The following is a 20,882-nucleotide window of genomic DNA, read 5'->3' as shown; positions in this document are numbered from 1 at the left end:
CATAAATTTTTTGCAATTAACCTCAAAATAAATGTCAATATGATTTTGAATATTGCAATTGGGTCAAGAACAGAAAACACCCTAAAGTATGCTTATAGTACATATCACACCTTTCACGTGCAAAAAACACCCCTAACGTTTAATTTGGTGCAAATAGGTCCCTCTTACAAAATTAAACCCTAAATTGATTAAATTACCCTTATTGAACCATTTTATAAAATATTTTTAAAAAAAAAATTGTAAAATGACCGAAAATAACATTATTGAAGAATGCTCCTATCATGCAAAAAATATCCCTAAAGTTTCAATCTGGTACAAATTGGTCCCTCTAACAAATTTAACCCTTAAGTTGACTAAATTGCCCTTACTGAACCATTTTATAAAATATATAAAAATAAATAATTTTATAAAATGACCGAAAATGACACTATTGGAGGACGCCAGTAATGAATAATTAAATATAAAAATATAAAATTAAAATAAAAGTATAAAAATAAAAAAAAAACAAAATAAAATGCGAACTAAAAAAAAACAAAATTTTCCAAACTCCAAAAATCAGTGCACACAGATATTGAGATTTTTTTTTTTTTTTTTTATTTAACAGTGTTGGTACCAAAAAATAATAATAATAAAGAAAAAAAATTTAATAGAAAAGAGTAAACTGGAATCTCAAAAATTCAAATTCTTGTTCTACAAATTATCAAAGTTTTAAAAAATATATAAAAGGTAATGTGCACATAACACCCCTATACTATGAGATTAGTAGCATATATACACCCTTGGGCATTTTCAGAAGAGTAAAAGAGCAAAACGGGTCTTACAACACTCTTTTATATCAGAAGAAATATTTTTGCACAATGTGAAAAGATTAGTAATATTTTTGCACACTTTTTCAAATAGGGGGTAAAAGTGCTACGCAGAGTATACTTTAGGGGTGTTTTTTGCACTTGTCTTTTTGCAATTAATCTTACATTTAATACACGAGATACGATTTATCTAGACACTGAAAATCCATTATACCATTCAATTGCGTTATTTCTGCGGAGTATGATTTATTTATTCATTAATATTAGAATGGAAAACTAAATTGTGATAAAATTGGACGACATAATTGCAATGCAAAACTCAATTGTTGATCAAATGTGACCAATTTGCATTAAACGCGATTGATTGCTTACGATACATTTTTTTGCTTTAAAATTTTTGAAAATATATATAAATATTAAAAATTATATAGATATAGATAAATATGTGTTAGAGCATTTCCAGCAGTATGTTAGAATACTCTTTTGTGTAAAATATACATTGCCATGTATGATGTGTAATTTTTTTTAATCTCCAGTTAAGATACACTGCCACATCACCAATGTATAAAATTATTATGTATTTTACACAACCTTTTTACACAGCCATATCAGCATATTTCCTTTCTGCTCCCTATTTCTTATTCCATTAAAGAATCAATCATATTTTAAATAGGTTTATAAAAATTATGTGGAGTATAGGCATGATACTGGTTGATTGTTTTTAAAGATTTATATTTTTACATAAAATGTATAAAATAGTCGTTGGCATTAAAAATAAATAATCCAAAATATACACAAAAGTTGGAGATGGTTTTATATTTTGATAATATAGCTATGCAAGGAGCGGGCATGTGGGCCCCAAATCTTTTTGAAAACGGTTTGATTGAAATGGGCCCTCCTTTTACGTAATGTTACCCTTTCATTTCGGTCAAGCAACTCCATGGTGGGTCAAAACATTATAGTAGGTATTAGTGGACAAATAAAATAAGCAAATTTATTATTCACATAACACCAGTGTCATCTTTGTAATTTAGTGTAAAATCGTGGACATAAAAATACATAAATGCTCAGGACAATTATACGATCAAAATCAAAGGTTCCCACAGAGTCTCGAACTTTTCTCCTTCCAATCCTCTGTCAAACTCTCCTCTCTCACTCTCTCTTCTCACTAAGGCAGCGAAGACGTTAGATCTGTGACCACACGCTCCAAAAACCTTAAGGGCAGCCGGTATAGCCGGCTAACAATGCTTTATTGGATTGTTAGTCACATCAACAATTGTGTTGATGTGACTAGTTACAGTATATTGCTATCTTTGAGTCACCATATGAATTAATTGATATATATTATTTTATTATTTTTTTGTATTTTTTAATATATTTAATATTTTGAGTAAAAAAAATTAAAAACATTTATTTTTTTTGTTTATTTGTATTTTTTAAATCAAAGAAGAGACTATTACTAAGCATGATCGGGAGGATGCAGCACAACAACTCTGGAAAGATTACTTCGCCGAAAATCTTATGTTTCTACCTGAATACTTTCATAGATGGTTCTAGATGCGACGACAATTGTTTCTTCGTATTTTGAACGATATTACAACTAATGACAACTTCTTCAAATAGAAGCCCGATGTTACTGGTCGTCTGGGGTGTACCCTTATACAAAAGATGACAGAAGCAATACGTATACTCACCTATGGAATTTCAGTGAATCTTTGCGATGAGTACATAAAGGTTGGAGAGCGCACTACGATCGAAAGCTTGAAGAGATTTTGTGATGCTATAATTACATTGTATGCGGAGCAGTACCTACGCTCGCCAAACGAAAGTGACATTGCACGTTTACTTCAAGAAGGGGAAGAAAGAGGATTCCCCTTGGTTTTATAGATAGTATCCATTGAGAATGGAAGAATTGCCCTAAAGGGTGGCATGGCACACACAAGGGGAGAGGTCGTAAGCCTACCCTCGTATTGGAGGCGGTTGCATAAAAAAATCTATAGATCTGGCATGCTTTCTTTGGTATAGCCGGTTCACACAATGACGTGAATGTCTTGAATTAGTCCTCAGTATTCAATCGTATCATTAATGATATAATGCCTCTAGTTAATTATGAGGTGAATGGACATCATCGTACATTGGGGTATCACCTATCTGATGGTATATGCCTTAAGTGGGCAACTTTGATTCAAACCATCATGCACCCAAATACTAGAAAAGATAAATTGTTTGCTCAAAGACAAGAAGCCGTTGGAAGGATGTTGAACGGGCATTTGGTGTGTTGCAGATAAGGTGGGCTATAACGCATGGACTAGTATATTATTGGAAGAAAGACGACCTGATCAAGATAATGAGAACGTGCATCATATTGCACAACATGATCATAGAAGACGAGGGCGACACTAACATTTTGGAATGGACACCTCCAACGGATGAGTCGGTCTACCTTCCACAGTACAATCAAGATTTGGCAACACACATTTCTACTTGCCTCAATAGAATTTGCAATGCGAAAAACTATGGGGATCTCAGGATAGATCTCATGGAGCATTTGTGGAATAAATTTGGCAATGAAATAAGTTTAACGATAATATTGAGTAAAATGTATTTTATCGTATTAAATGTTTGTGATGAATAAAATATTATTTTAGAATTTTTTTTCTTATATATTTGTTGACAAATTTTAAAGAAAAAAATATCAAAATCATAAATATTTTTTTTACAATAAAATTAAATTACATATAAAAGGAAATAGTAAAGAAAAAAAACCATCTCTAACAATATTATTTTATTTTTTTAAAATAATTTCATATATATTTGTTGAAAAAAAAAAAAAAAAATTTCAAAAGACAAAGAAATAAAAATCATACATATTTATTTGAAAATAAAAAATAAAATAAAATAATCAAAATTATAAATCATAAATATATTTTTTACAATAAAAATAAATTACATATAAAAGGAAATAGTAAAGAAAAAAAGCAAAACAAAAAACAAAAAAAAGAAAAAGAAAAGAAAAGGAAAAGAGCCGTTGTGGGGGCCAGTCATGCCTCGCAACGGCATTCTGTTGCCATAGCCCCTTCTTTGCTATTATTCGTCTGGGTCCCACAAATTGCTTTATTGGAAGCCAAACACTAGCAATACCGACTTCCTAGCTAGCAACAGCATTACACCGGTTGCTCTCCAAGTTGATCTCTGTAAGCATTTTCTGTCCATCAGTCTTTTCTCTGTTGATTCTTCAGAAATGTGGATTATCTTTTACTTGAACTCACTCCCTCTGTGATCGATTTTGAATAAAATGGCTTTGATTTGAGATCTGATACTTTTGAAGTTCGTTTCACACTTGTTTGCACTTAATGTTGTGTTTGTAGTTGTGGATTGTAGACATTCTGTGTAAGAATCAGGGTTTTGGGGGTTTGGTTCTACATTTCCTGAAATTTTCTTGTTTTACACTGCATGAGGGAAGTGAATTGCTTGTAATCATTATTAGTTTGAGTCCTTGTGGTTAATGCTCGTTTCTCGGGTGATTCTGTCTTAGTTTTTCTTTTGATGCTAAAATTTGGTTAATTGAGTGGGCTTGAGTGCAAATGAAGTTTACTGAAACTTTTTAGTCTTTACAATCTTGTAATGTTGAATTCTAATTTTTACTCTTGGCGTTTATGCTCTTTGTTTTGCCAAAACTTGGAGGGTTTTCTTCATAGATTTTCTATAATCCCATTTTTTTCATCCAATGCTTTTTCCTTTTAATGTTTTAGTTATTTATTGCATTTGGGTTATAAAATTTGTTCCTAAGTTTAGATGATTTTGAACTTAAATGTGGAACCTAGGGTTAAATCCCAAATTAGGCGGTCTTTCTTTATTATTGATGCTGACAGTTGCGGATGTTTTGATTGTCTAGTAAAGTGCTATTTCATTGATGCCATATGATGGATATGGATTTAGTTCTGTGTTTGGGGGGGTGTACTCTGCATCTTATATGTGCTTTGAAGAACATTCTGATCCATATAGAAAATTTAAGAAAGTCTTTTGAATACTTTGTTGGTGCAGGTTAGATTGTAGTACTAGCATCCATGGCAGCGGTAGATGTTCAAAATATTCTTCTTGGTGAAACCACATGTGGTTCCTTATTGAAGCAATTGCAGGTAATCTTTGTTTTCTTAATTTAAAGTTTTGGATCAAATTTAATTTTGTAATGTGTTATGTCAAGAATTGGGATTCAAGCTTTGTTACGTTGTATAAGTGAAATTAAATTTATGGAACAATATGATAGACTGATAATAATTTGTGTTTTTAATGCCAGCAAATTTGGGATGAGGTTGGTGAAAGTGACGAGGAACGGGACAAGATGCTTCTTCAGTTAGAGCAAGAGTGCCTGGACGTGTACAAGAGGAAGGTTGATCAGGCTGCAAAGTCAAGGGCTCACCTTCTTCAAGCCTTGGCAGATGCCAATATTGAACTCTCCAGTCTTCTATCTGCTCTCGGAGAGAAAACTTTTACTGGAATTGTGAGTAACCACTTTACCTTTTTGTGGAATTTTTTAGATTACTCTCACCAGAGTTATAGCAGTGGAAGAACTTAGAATTCTGGGAGTCAGTAAACCAGGTTCATTGTTGTTTTCTTGGGTCTGTTTTGCAGCCTGAGAATACTTCAGGAACAATTAAGGAACAAATTGCTGCTATAACACCAGTACTTGAACAGCTGTGGAAACAGAAAGGGGAAAGGATAAAGGAGTTTTTTAATGTACAGTCACAAATACAAAAGATTAGTGGAGAAATTGTTGGGACAGGTGAGCAGGTAGGGAGTCCTGCAGTTGATGAGACCGATCTATCCTTAAGAAATTGGATAATTTTCAATCTCAGCTCCAAGAACTTCAAAAAGAAAAGGTAAATTGTTAATAATAGTTTGTTCAATCACTAGACTTATTGAGTTGATCATTATTAATCATTTGTTTGATCTTATAGAGTGATAGGTTGCACAAGGTCCTTGAATTTGTAAGCACTGTGCATGACCTCTGTGCTGTCCTTGGGATGGACTTCTTCAGCACTTTAATGAGGTTCATCCAAGCTTAAACGACTCTATTGGTGTGCAATCCAAAAGCATCAGCAATGACACCCTAGCTAGGCTGGCTAATACGGTTTTAGCACTAAAAGAAGATAAGAAGCAGAGGTTGCAAAAGGTAATTCTTCAGAATTCAGTTCTAGGTATCTATTAGTGAAGTTCATAAGAAATTTCCATTTTGATTTATATATTAGGAGTCACAGACCAGACAGTTATGCTTTTCAGTATGAGGATAACAGATAGTACAAAGATCTGCTTGCTGTTGGTTACTACATTTAATTATGCTTGTAAAAGATTTCTTGATGTATGAAGTATGATATCTGAAGCTCAAATCATGTATTGTAATATATATATATATATATATAAACACTTGTCCTTCCATTGTTCTACTATTCTATTTGCATGTTATACAAGGATTTTTTTTTTTTTGTAACTCACTCTTCCATTCTATATGTATGATGCCGGCTTCTTCATTCTTGAGAAGAAGATTATGTTTAGATTACATTATATGTGCACATGATAGTTATGTTTTACTTGGTATTTTGTTTTACCTTGTTATATCCTCATAAAATATTAAACCCATAGTTTATCAATTTAGTTATGTAATCCTTATTACATTACATTTGTACTTGGTTACTTTGCTGTCATGTAATATAAAGAGTGGTTTGGGGCACACACTTTACTTTTGAAAATGTGGTGCTATGTTTGACGATACATTTATCTTATATCAATATGTGTCAAGGAGTTGGATTTATTAAATTCTTAAACCTGATGGTTGGTATACAATTATACATGTATTTTTGAGTGCTTTCCTTGCCTTTTAGTGTAAATGGGTGTTTTTATGTAGCATAGGGTGTCCAACATGGGAACTTTACTCATTTTGAAGCAAAAAGGAACATAATAAGAGATTTTTAAATACAATTATGCAGTATACTTGAATTACCAGATATTCTTGGTAGTGCATATCCAACCAGACATGTTATCCCAAACTCTGCTGTTGTGTGTTTGAGACAGATTGTGTATTTAAAGGAGTTCATGTAACATAGATTTGAATTACTTAAAACATGTGATGCTTTATTTCAGCCTCTATTTTCAACATTCATAAGCAATTTACACGTCTGTGACTTTGAGATCATGGGAATCACCATGATCTGCTGTCTACTCCAGCAATTGAAGCAATTCTTCTAACATGTATTTTTTCCTTTCACAGCTTCAAGAGATAGCAAGTCAGCTAATTGATCTTTGGAATTTGATGGATAACCCCCCAAGAAGACCGAAGTTTGTTTGATCACATTACCTGTAACATATCAGCTTCAGTAGATGAAGTAACCATCCCGGGGGCCCTTGCCCTGGATCTGATAGAGCAGGTAATTCAAATTTGTTCTTCCCAATGTGTAGTTGAATATACAATACCAGCGTGTGCTCAAAATACTTTTCTTTTGCTGTCAAGGCTGAGGTGGAAGTTGAAAGGCTTTATCAGCTAAAAGCTAGTCGGATGAAGGAAATTGCTTTTAAGAGGTAAGCTGAGCTTGAAGAGATATTTACCTGTGCTCATGTTGAGATTGATTCGGAGGTTGCCCGAGAGAAAATTATGGCACTTATTGATTCTGGGAACGTCGAGCCTTCTGAGTTATTGGCTGACATGGATAATCAAATAGTAAAAGCAAAGGAAGAGTCTCTCAGCAGAAGAGACATATTGGATAAGGTTGAAAAATGGATGTCAGCTTGTGAATAAGAGAGAGTTGGCTTGAAGACTACAATAGGGTATTGCTCTCTCTCTCTCTCTCTCTCTCTCTCTCTGTATGTGTGTTTGTGTATTGGATATCCCATTTACAAAGTTCTATTTATGTACGCAATATATTTCTACTAACATGACTGAACTGTGTTTTGAACTTTGGGTAATTTCAATTTTTCAATGCAATCATCAAACTCACTTGAATACATCATTGATGAAGAAGAGATTTCTGATTACATAATTATGTGATTCTGCTATATGCTGGTCATTCGGATAATGCACTTTAAACTCAAACCAGATCATACTTCCAGTCATATGTACTTATGGATCAAAATTATAATTTGGGGGTGATTTATTGGGATGTTTTGTGCCACAAGCTCCAATTCCAATATCATTCTTTTGATCTCCGGTCTTGCTTGTCAATTTTTTGTGGTCATTAATGTGAATTTAGTAATTGATAGTTGGAGATATTATTATGTTGAAAAAGAGATATTTGGTTTTAATAAGACCATATTTTAGGGGATATGATAGGCGTGTAAATATAGATAGTCAATGACCAGATTTTAGGGGATATTTTAGTGTATAACCTATAGCTTCTATTAGTGCACAGCCTGTAGCTTCTGTTAGTATACAACCTGTAATTACAGCCTGTAGTTTGCTGTCACAGCTTGTAGTCAGCTTGTAGTTTCCTTTTTTTAGCCCCTTGTATGTCCTATTTAACTAAAACATTGTAAACCATTCAAAGGAAGGCAATATACAGATTTTCTTTCAATCTTGAAATCGCCTATTTGGTATCAGAGCATCTTACCGATTCTTCTGAAAAAAAACCCCTATCTGTTCCTTTTTTTCTCTCTTCCAAACAACTCTAATCACCATGTCTGATGACATACCTGAGTCCAAGACCAAGACCTTTGAGTCCCAAGTCCAAAACTCTCAGACACACTCGGTCCAGATTACCACAATTCGGCTAAATGGTGAAAACTTCCTTCGCTGGTCCCAGTCCGTGCGGATGTATATCCGAGGCAGAGGCAAAATCAGCTACCTAACAGGAGAAAAGAAGGAACCAAAACCTGAAGATCCATCCTACTCGACCTGGGATGTAGAGAATTCGATGGTGATGACCTGGTTGGTGAATTCTATGGAGGAGGACATCAGTTCTAATTATATGTGTTACCACACAGCAAAAGAACTTTGGGACAATGTCAACCAAATGTATTCAGACCTAGGAAATCAGTCTCAAGTCTATGAACTAACGCTGAAACTCGGAGAGATCCGTCAAGGAGATAACAGTGTTACAAAATATTTCAACTCTCTGAAACGTTTGTGGCAGGACCTTGATTTGTTCAGCGATTATGAGTGGAAATCGCCTGAAGATTGCAACCATTACAAAAAGAAGGTGGAAGACAACCGCATCTTCAAGTTTCTCATTGGACTCAATGTCGAGTTTGATGAAGTGAGAGGCAGAATAATTGGACGACAACCCTTGCCTTTAATCGGTGAAGTCTTCTCCGAGGTTCGAAGAGAAGAAAGTCGCAGTCTGGTCATGCTTGGAAAAAAGTTATCAAATGGTGCTGTTGAGACCTCTGCCTTGGTCGCATCTGAAGCGAATATTGGCAGGAAACATAATGAAAAGCCCCGTCTTTGGTGTGACCACTGCAACAAGCCTCACCATACCCGTGAAACCTGCTGGAAAATTCATGGTAAACCAGCGAATTGGAAGAGTAAGCAGGAAGGCAGATTCAACCAAGCCCCATCAGCTCATAAAGCCGAGGCACTTCCTTTCAGCAAAGAACAGATGGATCATCTTCTAAAATTGCTGAAATTCAATTCCTCATCTGGTACTCCTAATGTTTCTCTTGCTCAAACAGGTAACAACCCGAAGGCCTTATCTTGTCGTTTAAATTCCAGTGTTACCCCATGGATCATTGATTCAGGGGCTTCTGACCATATGTGACAAGTTGTTCTCATTTATTTCAAACTTATTCACCTGTTCTGGCTCTGAAAAAAAAATCAGAATAGCTGATGGTTCTTATTCTCCTATTGCAGGCAAAGGTTTAGTGAAACTTTCAAAAATTATTGATCTTAAGTCTGTCCTTCATGTCCCTAAGCTTGCTTGTAACCTTTTATCAGTTAGTAAATTGTCCAAAGACTCTAATTGTCGTGTTATCTTTTTTGAATCCTATTGTGAATTTCAGGACCAGAACTTGGGGAAGACGATTGGCAGTGCTAAGATGATAGATGGTCTCTACTATTTTGAAGATGATATTTCAAGTAATAAAAAGGCTCAAGGTTTGAGTAGTTTTCGTTCTATCCCTGTTAGAGAACAAATAATGCTATGGCATTTTCGACTAGGGCATCCTAGTTTCCCTTATCTTAAAAAATTATTTCCTTCTTTGTTTAAAGGATTAGATTGTTCATCTTTTTATTGTGAGAATTGTTTTTTATCAAAGAGTCATCGTACTACGTATTCTCCTAAACCTTACCAAACATCAAAACCATTTTATTTAATCCATAGCGATGTTTGGGGCCCTTCTAGGATCACAACTCTTTCTGGAAAAAAATGGTTTGTGACTTTTATTGATGATCATACACGTTTGTGTTGGGTGTATTTAATGAATGAAAAATCTGAAGTTGAAAAATTATTCAAGGATTTTTATATGATGATTGAAAATCAATTTCAAACAAAAATTGGCATTCTTCATACTGATAACGGCACCGAATACTTTAATGAAGTTTTAGGAAGTTTTTTAACAGAAAAAGGAATTTTTCACCAATCCACTTGTGTTGACACACCCCAACAAAACGGATTTGCTGAAAGAAAGAATAAACATTTACTTGAAGTTTCTCGTGCCATCATGTTTTGAATGAATGTTCCTAAGTATTTGTGGGGTGAAGCCGTTTTAACAGCAACATATTTGATTAACAGGATGCCTACTCGTGTTCTTAACTATTTTACACCCCTTGAAAGCCTTAAAAAATCTTTTCCTGAAACTCGGATTTATTCAAACCTGCCTTTGAAAGTATTTGGGTGCACTGTCTTTGTCCATTTACCTAGTAGACTTCGATCTAAATTGGATACTCGGGCTGAAAAATGTGTATTTGTTGGGTATGCCCCGAATAAAAGGGGTACAAATGCTTCAATCCGACAACAAAAAAAATGTTTATCAGTATGGATGTTTTTTTTCTAGAAAATCATCCTTATTTTCAGAAAACTTTTCTTCAGGGGGAGAAAGAGAGTGAATAAAATTTTTGGGAGATTTCTACTAATATTCCCTTACCTAAAACTATTGTCTCACACTCTACTCCAAACACTGATATTTTTAATCAAGAAAATGATGTTCTAGAATCAGGAAACCCGGGGCCTCCTAGTCCTAATCTGCCGAGCCTTACTGTATCTCCAACAGGGGGAGAAATCCTACCAACGGTTCCAAAAAAACCGAATCCTGAGCTTCTGGTTTATAACAGAAAAAAGACTCATCAAAAGAGTAGAGAGCCTACTATTGTACCTGAGCAAGGCCAATCAGAGGTCCCGAGCAATGACTCCCTGAACACTCAAGGTACTCTAAATCCTAACTTGTCTACAGTTGTCCCTACTATTTCTAATCGTACAGAGACACCTAGCCAAGTTCCTGTAGACCTTGATATCCCTATAGCTGTTAGAAAAGGAATCCAAACCTGTACCCAGCATCCCATTGCCAAATACTTGTCTTATGATAAACTTTCCCATAAACATAAGGCCTTTACTTCAAATATTTCTCACTTGTTTGTTCCAAGAAACATTCAGGAAGCACTAAATGATCCGAATTGGAAATCAGCAGTGTTAGAGGAGATGAATGCTCTTAAAAGGAGTAGAACGTGGGAGATAGTTGACTTACCCAAAGGAAAGAAAACTGTTGGGTGTAAATGGGTTTTCACTATTAAGTGTAAAGCTGATGGTAGTGTGGAAAGGTACAAGGCAAGACTTGTGGCGAAAGGTTTTACGCAAACGTACGGCATTGATTACCAAGAGACGTTTGCTCCTATAGCAAAAATAAATTCTATCCGAGTCTTATTGTCGTTGGCAGTCAATTCTAATTGGCCATTACATCAATTGGACATAAAAAATGCCTTTTTAAATGGAGACTTGGAAGAAGAAGTGTTTATGAGCTTGCCACCTGGGTTCGAAGGAAAACACAGTCAGAGCAAAGTCTGTAAACTCAAAAAATCCCTGTATGGTTTGAAACAGTCTCCAAGAGCGTGGTTTGAACGTTTTGGAAAGGCTGTGAAGAGTCATGGGTATCATCAGAGTCAGGCAGACCATACCATGTTCTACAAACACGGTGAGGAAGGGAAAATTGCCATTTTAATTGTGTATGTGGATGATATAATTTTGACAGGTGATGACATTGAAGAGTTGACCAGACTGAAGAAGAAACTTGCTAAAGATTTTGAAGTCAAAGATCTGGGAGCATTAAAATACTTCCTTGGAATGGAATTTGCCAAGTCAAGAGAAGGAATTTTCGTGAATCAACGAAAATATGTGCTTGATTTGCTTAATGAGACAGGACTACTCGGGTGTAAAGCTGCTGACACTCCAATTGAAGTCAACCTGAAGTTAGAAGCTGCCGAACCCGAGAATATGGTTGATCGTGAAAGATATCAGAGATTGGTGGGAAGACTAATTTACTTATCTCACACACGCCCAGATATAGGATTTGCAGTCAGTATGGTTTGAACGTTTTGGAAAGGCTGTGAAGAGTCATGGGTATCATCAGAGTCAGGCAGACCATACCATGTTCTACAAACACGGTGAGGAAGGGAAAATTGCCATTTTAATTGTGTATGTGGATGATATAATTTTGACAGGTGATGACATTGAAGAGTTGACCAGACTGAAGAAGAAACTTGCTAAAGATTTTGAAGTCAAAGATCTGGGAGCATTAAAATACTTCCTTGGAATGGAATTTGCCAAGTCAAGAGAAGGAATTTTCGTGAATCAACGAAAATATGTACTTGATTTGCTTAATGAGACAGGACTACTCGGGTGTAAAGCTGCTGACACTCCAATTGAAGTCAACCTGAAGTTAGAAGCTGCCGAACCCGAGAATATGGTTGATCGTGAAAGATATTAGAGATTGGTGGGAAGACTAATTTACTTATCTCACACACGCCCAGATATAGTATTTGCAGTTAGTATGGTGAGTCAGTTCATGCACTCTCCTGGACAGGAACACTTTGAAGCAGTGTACAGGATTCTGAGGTACTTAAAGGGCTCACTAGGTAAAGGACTTATGTTCAAGAAACAAGGTCATTTACAAGTGGAGGTGTACACAGATGCTGATTGGGCAGGCAGTATAGTTGATAGACGATCTACCTCAGGATATTGCACCTTCGTTGGATGAAACTTAGTCACGTGGCGAAGCAAGAAACAAAATGTAGTAGCGAGGAGTAGTGCAGAAGCCGAGTTCAGAGCACTCGCCCATGGGATTTGCGAAGCTATATGGTTAAAAAGACTCCTTGAAGATTTGAAGGTTATTGTTTCTCCTCCAATGAGAGTCTACTGTGACAACAAAGCTGCCATTTCAATTGCTCATAATCCAGTCCTCCACGACAGAACCAAACATATGGAAGTTGACAAACACTTTATCAAGGAAAAGCTTGACTGTGGTATGATTTGCATTCCTTATGTCTCTACTACTGAACAAGCTGCAGACATCCTTACCAAAGGACTACACAAGAAACAGTTTGAAGTTTTAAGAAGCAAGCTAGCTATGGAAGACATCTACAAGCCAGCTTGAGGGGGAGTGTTGAAAAAGAGATATTTGGTTTTAATAAGACCATATTTTAAGGGATATGATAGGCGTGTAAATATAGATAGTCAATGACCAGATTTTAGGGGATATTTTAGTGTATAACCTATAGCTTCTATTAGTGCACAACCTGTAGCTTCTGTTAGTATACAGCCTGTAATTACAGCCTGTAGTTTGCTGTCACAGCTTGTAGTCAGCTTGTAGTTTCCTTTTTTTAGCCCCTTGTATGTCCTATTTAACTAAAGCATTGTAAACCATTCAAAGGAAGGCAATATACAGATTTTCTTTCAATCTTGAAATCGCCTATTTATTAACCTATTATTGATCTGACATTTTAAAGTGATATCCATACCATGGAAACTTTGGAATGCGCCAGATCATAACCCTTCTATTCTTTTCTTTTATATGTCATTTAGTCATCAATAAACCATTCTGACATGTAAAAGCAAAGAGTCAATCTCTTATTTTGTTGCTGAAATTTCAAAAGAAAAAAGGGAAAATGAAACTGGATAATACCATTAGTTTATCTATCTTAAAACCGTGCAATCTGCATCTTGAGAAAATAGGGAAGCTTGGATGGTTGGGAAAGGTTCGAAAATGGACAAGGCCCATACCTTGACCTGATTTAAACATTCTTTTCAGCTGGCATCAATCTACAGCTGGAAAAGGGAAAATGAAACTGGATAATACCATTAGTATATCTATCTTAAAACCATGCAATCTGCATCTTGAGAAAATAGGGAAGCTTGGATGGTTGGGAAAGGTTCGAAAATGGACAAGGCCCATACCTTGACCTGATTTAAACATTCTTTTCAGCTGGCATCAACCTATAGCTGGAAATATCCATGAGTTTCTTAAGTATCTCTGATTCGCTTTGATAGGTAGGTGGCAACTACTTTGAGTGACAAGTATCTCTTCCAACTAAAACATGTTTTGTGAACCTCAACGGTGTCTTTAACTAAAAATGTTCCTTTTTTTTTTTGTATGCGAATTGTGTCTCATTGCTAACACTACAAGATCATAAAATTTTCAATTCCTAGTGTAACGACACTCATTCTTTTCACCATGTTGATCTTCCTAGGGCGTGTTCTTCTCACAGGGGATGTAGCATAAAGGACACATTCTCCTCACCAGGACTTTATTGACCCACTATGCTACATGACTCTTTAAAAGTAGAGGAAGTACCTGTGTCAGGCACACAATGTTCAAACATGTGTGTGCGTTATGTGTATGACACTTTTGGTTGGACATGCACTTAAAAAACATATCCAATAATTCAGTTTTATTACATTATTGCTTCAGAGTGCGTAAAACTTTAATAAAAATAAAAATAATATGAATGTTTAGCAGTTTCCTGTTTGGGGGTTGACGCTTCCGATGTTTAACACATATGAAACAAACACAGTTGATCCATGAAGTTTTCATGTCCTAAAGGGCGATGATAGGCAGGCTCTTTGTGCCGCAGACATGTTTTTTAGGACTGTTTTTCCTTTCTTAATGCTTTAAGCCTAATTATTTCACAGTAGAATTAGGGTGGTACTATGTTTGTATGTCACTGAAGTTGCCTTGTTGAAACTTGAAACAGGATGAAAACAGGTATAACGCAAGCAGAGGTGCGCATTTAAATCTGAAACGTGCTGAAAAAGCCCGGATTTTAGTCAACAAAATTCAGGTATTTGCAAAATAATATCACCAAATTGCCATAACAGTCGCATAGATTTCTTTTTGGTTGCCAAACTTAATATGCAGTTAAGAATGAAGAATGCATATATTTAAATTTACCGGGGTCTTATAGCAATCTTATGATCTATGATTGATTTGGCTTTGAGTGATGGCTTGATCTTCTCTCTCCACACTCTCCTTTGCTTTTCTTTTAGTCTAGGGCCTTCAGAATGTTGAAATTATTGTCTGACATGATACGGAATCTGGATAGATATTACATGTTTGTGGTGTGATAAACAGGCATCCACAAAAGGACAACATTCCTAGATGGCTTGAACCAGACAATAATATTTTTCAAATGTCAATTCACATTCTGAATGTTAAGATACTAGAGAGAGGGAGACAAAGAGATAGAGATGCAATATGAAATAATATATTGAATTGATATAATGATAATGATACAAGCAGGTATAAATAGGCTAATATCAAATGGCTAGTAAATCATTATTACAACGGCTATATAATGTAATTATGGTAGCAATCTAAGCAACGGCTATAATATAATCTAATTATGTTAACATCCCCCTTCAAACTCAAGGCGGTAGAGCAGAAACCAACTTGAGTTTGGAGAGAAAATCTAGAGCGGAAGATGGGAAGCGGATTCGTGGGAACTCATTGCATGTGAAGTGCAAGATAAGGCGCGTGAAGCGCATGAAGACCACTGATGGAGCGTGGTGATGCGGTACCGGAGTTGTGAAGATCCGATACATTGAGGTGCTTAAAAACACATAATAGACCACTTATGGCAAGTGTGGTAGCCTTGAGAGAGCTCTTGAAAGCAAATACTAGCATAGAATCATGAGTGGAATTTACCATTTGAGAGACGCACGGATGCGTATGACCGAGCGGGATTACCGCTTGATAGAGTGGGCGCACAGGCGCATACGGACCACTTTACGGCAAGTGTGGTAGCCATGTGCTCTTGAAAGCAAATAATAGAATGGAATTATAGAGTGGATTTACCACTTGAGATGCACGAAGGCACACGATAGGGGGCCGCACGGATGCATGATAGAGCGCTTGGAAGCGCGTGATAGGTGACAGAGCGCTTGAAAGCGCGTGATAAAAATGTCGATGACAGGGCGCTTGGAAGCATATGATAGAGATGTCGATGCCAATGAGCGTAGAAACATTGGAGAGCTGGATCAACGTCGAAAAACTAGGTGGACTGTAAACCAGGAACTGGAAACTGGTCGGAATACACCCCCTCAAGTTCTAGAGGATGTCAGGAGCACTTAGAACTTGAATCTTAAGTATAAACAAATAATGAATTGGGCTAGAGTGAGAACTGGGCCAAAATTAAAATGAAATAGGCCAAAGCTGATCTGGCCTGTAGCTGAATAAATGAGGTATGGTACTGCCCAACAAACAGAAATATATATATATATTATATAAAAATTGATTATGTCAGTGAACGTGGTGAGGAGGGTCCCAGGGATCCCACTTCCCTTTTATCACGCTCATTATTTGTTTTTGGGGTTACAGTCTATTTCTCTCTTAAGATTGCAGAGGAGATTTGATGAGAGAGAAAGGACGGAGCGGCGCCATAGAGTGCTGAAGAAATTACCGGCAACTACTCGGACGATAGCGAGCACGGGACATTCGGAAACTGACTGTGATGAAGAACAGCGATGATGTTCTTACCGGTGGCGGCTATGAGACCGGCGAGAGATGGGTCTGTGCAGCGGTAATGACTGAGGTTGAGCTTGGAGAGGTGATGACGTCGCATACCGGCGGTGACGACGTTGAACAGAGAACCTGAAGAACCCATCGACGACGAGAATGGAAGTGCTTGTCGACGGCAAACAAAAGGACTGATGACGGCCAGCTATAAGCGTGGAATAGATTGAACAGTGGCAAGCGACTGGAATACTCGCTATTCCTGTGACGATGAACAGTGGGAAGCAAGGTATGCGCATAGATCCGGCAGAGAGAACGGACCGCCGTTGTAGGTGCAAGCTGGTTTCGGCGAGGGTGCGGGACTGAGACAAGAGTTCTAACAAAATGGACCACTGGTTTGGCGACAATAATGAGCATGGACGGTGGGTCGCGGGAGATCGATGGGAATCCGACAGAGAGTAGGACAGGTGACCGGCTTTGAACTTGCGGCTGCGGATGATGGCGGCAGGCCAGACTAAACGGTGGGACGGTAATGGGCTCGGTACGGCTGTGGAGAAGTCGGCTGACTCAGCGGTGAGCTTACGGCTTCGCTTGGAACGGTGAGGTCGGCTGAGATGGAGTGACGACAGCGGTGGGCGACGTGTTGTGGCTGTGGATGATTTGCGATCAGCGATGGCGACGGTGATGGCGGCATGATGGAGCAAGTCGGATTGGTATATTCGGCGAGCACACAAACTTGCGGCTGCGGATGATGGCGGCCGGCCGGACTAAACGGTGGGACGGTAATGGGCTCGGTACGGCTGTGGAGAAGTCGGCTGACTCAGCGGTGAGCTTACGGCTTCGCTTGGAACGGTGAGGTCGGCTGAGATGGAGTGACGACAGTGGTGGGCGACGTGTTGTGGCTGTGAATGATCTGCGATCGGCGATGGTGACGGTGAAGGCGGCATGATGGAGCAGGTCGGATTGGTATATTCGGCGAGCACACAAACCCGTTTGTGTGCGTGACATAATTTATGAGGACTGAACTGCACAATGGACCGGCAAGTGTGAAGAAGCTCGGCGGTGAAGTGGTGGCGCTTTGAATGGCTATGGCTGACTATTATCTGACCGGCGGTGGCGATGGCAAAGAGCAAGGTTGAGGGCGAGCAGGGAGTTGGGCACGGTGATGGCTGCCGTGATTGGGTCGGATGAAATGATGGAGTGGCGTTTGGCTGTGATGAACGCATGTAGGCACGTTTGATGATAAGGAGTGTGGAGAGTGGGGTGCTTGTAAGCGCGTTAGATCTAGGCGCAGTGGCAAGGTGTGTAAAATTGGGCCAAATAGAAGAGAAAAATGAAAGAAAGAGAAAACTCTATGAAGATTGAGGTGTTGAGGTGGCGTGGTTTGATTGAGGACCTTGGACGGAGAGGGAGACAAATAGAGATAGAGATGCAATATGAAATAACATATTGAATTGATATAATGATAATGATACAAAACAGGTATAAATAGGCTAACATCAAACGACTAGTAAATCACTATTACAACGACTATATAATGTAATTATGGTAGCAATCTAAGCAACGACTATAATATAATCTAATTATGTTAACACTGAAGAGTTCACATGTTAGACTTGCTATGGGTACATTCATCCTCCTCCTACCTAGGGCACAGAGAAAAATATTTTTGACTCATTCGTGAATTGGGTTGTCAGATATTATGACATCTGGAGACGCTTAAATCTGAAACCATGTAACATATTGACGGGATTCTACAAGATGGCAAGGAGATGATTGGGTAGAAAGGCTTAACACTTTATTTAGATCATGAATGGTTGTTGAAAAAATAGTGAAAATTTGTCACTTGTTCTAAGGTTATCATTAGGGATGTATTGTGGAGTTTCATGCTTGGAGATAGATCCGCGCATGTTTTGTCTATTGAGTGCAAATATAGCAACTCATAAATGCATCCAAATGGTATTTGCTTGATTTGTCACTTGTTCTAAGGTTATCATTAGGGATGTATTGTGGAGTTTCATGCTAGGAGATAGATCCGCGCATGTTTTGTCTATTGAGTGCAAATATAGCAACTCATAAATGCATCCAAATGGTATTTGCTTGATTTTTACAAATGGGTTTTCATAAATAACTCCTATTGATTGGTTTTTTTGGCAATGTAGCTCTTGTTGACACTCTGGTTGCTAAGACAAGGGCTTGGGAAGAAGATCATGGCATCTCATTTGCCCATGATGGTGTTCCCCTGCTTGTAATGCTAGATGAGTATGCAATGCTCAGGCATGACAGAGAAGATGAGGGGTGGGGCTTCTCTATTCATCGGTTAAACAACTTTAGTTTTTATTCACCAACTCTATGAGGAAGATGCATTTACCACATTGCATTAGAAGAAACACCATGGAAACACAGGAGACACATAAACATGTCCCCTACCCTAGTAGAGTAATTCATATATAGTAACCCCAAAAAATGAGAGAGGAATCATCATTTCCTAGCCATTAATGCTCATGCTGAAAAATTAGAGTAAAACAATAAGGAAAGAAATAAAGCTAAGGTTTGTGTCCAGCAATGCCATAACGGCTACGAATCAATTAATATGTCAATTACCCACTAGCAACCTTGTGATCAAAGAAATACTAAAATAATTTTGATTGAACATACAGAAGACTAAAAAGTGTAAATTTGTACAGGACACTATTTTGTGATAATACAATTAAAAAAATAAAAAGAAAAAGAAGAAGAAGAAGAAGAAGGAATAAACAATAATCCAAACGTTACCCAAAATGGCTTTTGAGCTCTTTAAATTCTGGTAATACAAACGGTATTCAAAATGGGCTTTCGAGCTCAAAAAGCAAAATCAACGTTTTGGAAGATAATCCAAACAGGCACTAGGCATTCTTTTCAACAATATAGCACAAAATCGTCAACAAAAAGAATCATTTCATGTCACATTAAGATCAGTTTGTGCTTTCTTAACGTTCAGATCATTAGGATAATTCTGATACATACACTTAACAAAAAAAGGATAATTTTGATACATACAAGTGGGGAAAATATGAAATCTTTACACTATTCATCTTGTCATGGGAGGTCACTGTGGAATCATGGATTCAAATTCAACCCTCAACTAGATTAATGGGATGTCACTGTTCACACCTATAATTCTTTAATGAAAGATCCATCAATCCCCCTATTTGCTATTTCATTGTCAATGTAAGTCCAAAACAGTGAATATGCGAATAGAGAAACATCACCAAAGAAAAAGGACAAAAAAAGAAAAGAAATAAAAAAACAGAGTATAAAATAAAGACAACATAAAGAAAAACAATTGCAATTTGAGAGATGCATAGAAAATCTCATACCAGATTCGAAACATATTAGAAACTCCTTGTTTGATTCCCATTACCACAAATAGTCAATGGCTCCTTCCTTAGACCGAGCATTGTTATAGTGATAGGTTTTACTACTATCACTACTTATTTCAAATTAAGTCTTAAGCTGTAGCGATAAAGGGTGACAGATTCGTATGGCTTACTTATTTCAAATTAAGTCTTAAGCTGTAGCGATAAAGGGTGACAGATTCGTATGGCTTCTCTATACTTAGCCAAAGTTTTATGTTTCAATTGTCCTCCATTCCTTTTAAGACCTTGGTAACCATAATATGTTGACATATCCATAATATCCATACTTCGTTTGCCACCAGTAACGAAAGAAACAATAAACATTTATCATTAAACAAAATTCAAGTAGAAGAGAGGTGGCGGATCAAACTGCTTGAGGTGACAAACATATATTAAACATAAATGGACCCTTGAATATGATTAGGGAATGTAATGCACTCATCATTAAACATTAACAATCCACACCCAATTAGAGGAATACCTTTACATGGTTTACAGAACATCTCACCTTGGTACTGTCTTTGTGTGCGCATTGTGGCCCTTCGCACTGAAGCTAAAAATTCAACAGAAAATTTGAAGATAATTTAACAATAGAGGATGCTAATAACTAAATACCAATATCTCACCTCTCTGTGCCAGAGTCTGTGTGTCTGGAGTATCCTACGCATGATCCTCAATATAATCTTTGATGCCAAGCAAGAGAGCGGTGTAAATGGATAAAGCCCCAAAAGCCAAGTAGGGGTACTCCGAATCCGCG

The 20,882-nt window shown here is 37.2% G+C and overlaps 1 pseudogene; it reads left to right on the top strand.

Moving 5' to 3' along the window:
* Positions 1–4,807: 4,807 nt before the first annotated feature.
* LOC132312486 (65-kDa microtubule-associated protein 1-like) lies at positions 4,808–20,666 on the top strand (annotated as a pseudogene).
* The last annotated feature ends 216 nt before the right edge of the window (positions 20,667–20,882 follow it).

The sequence above is a fragment of the Cornus florida genome, unplaced genomic scaffold, assembly GCF_030987335.1.
Source record: "Cornus florida cultivar Cherokee Brave unplaced genomic scaffold, ASM3098733v1 CherokeeBrave_3.0.0_Hap2_Chr06, whole genome shotgun sequence".
Lineage (NCBI taxonomy): Eukaryota > Viridiplantae > Streptophyta > Magnoliopsida > Cornales > Cornaceae > Cornus > Cornus florida.
This window is presented reverse-complemented; position numbering and strand designations above follow the sequence as displayed.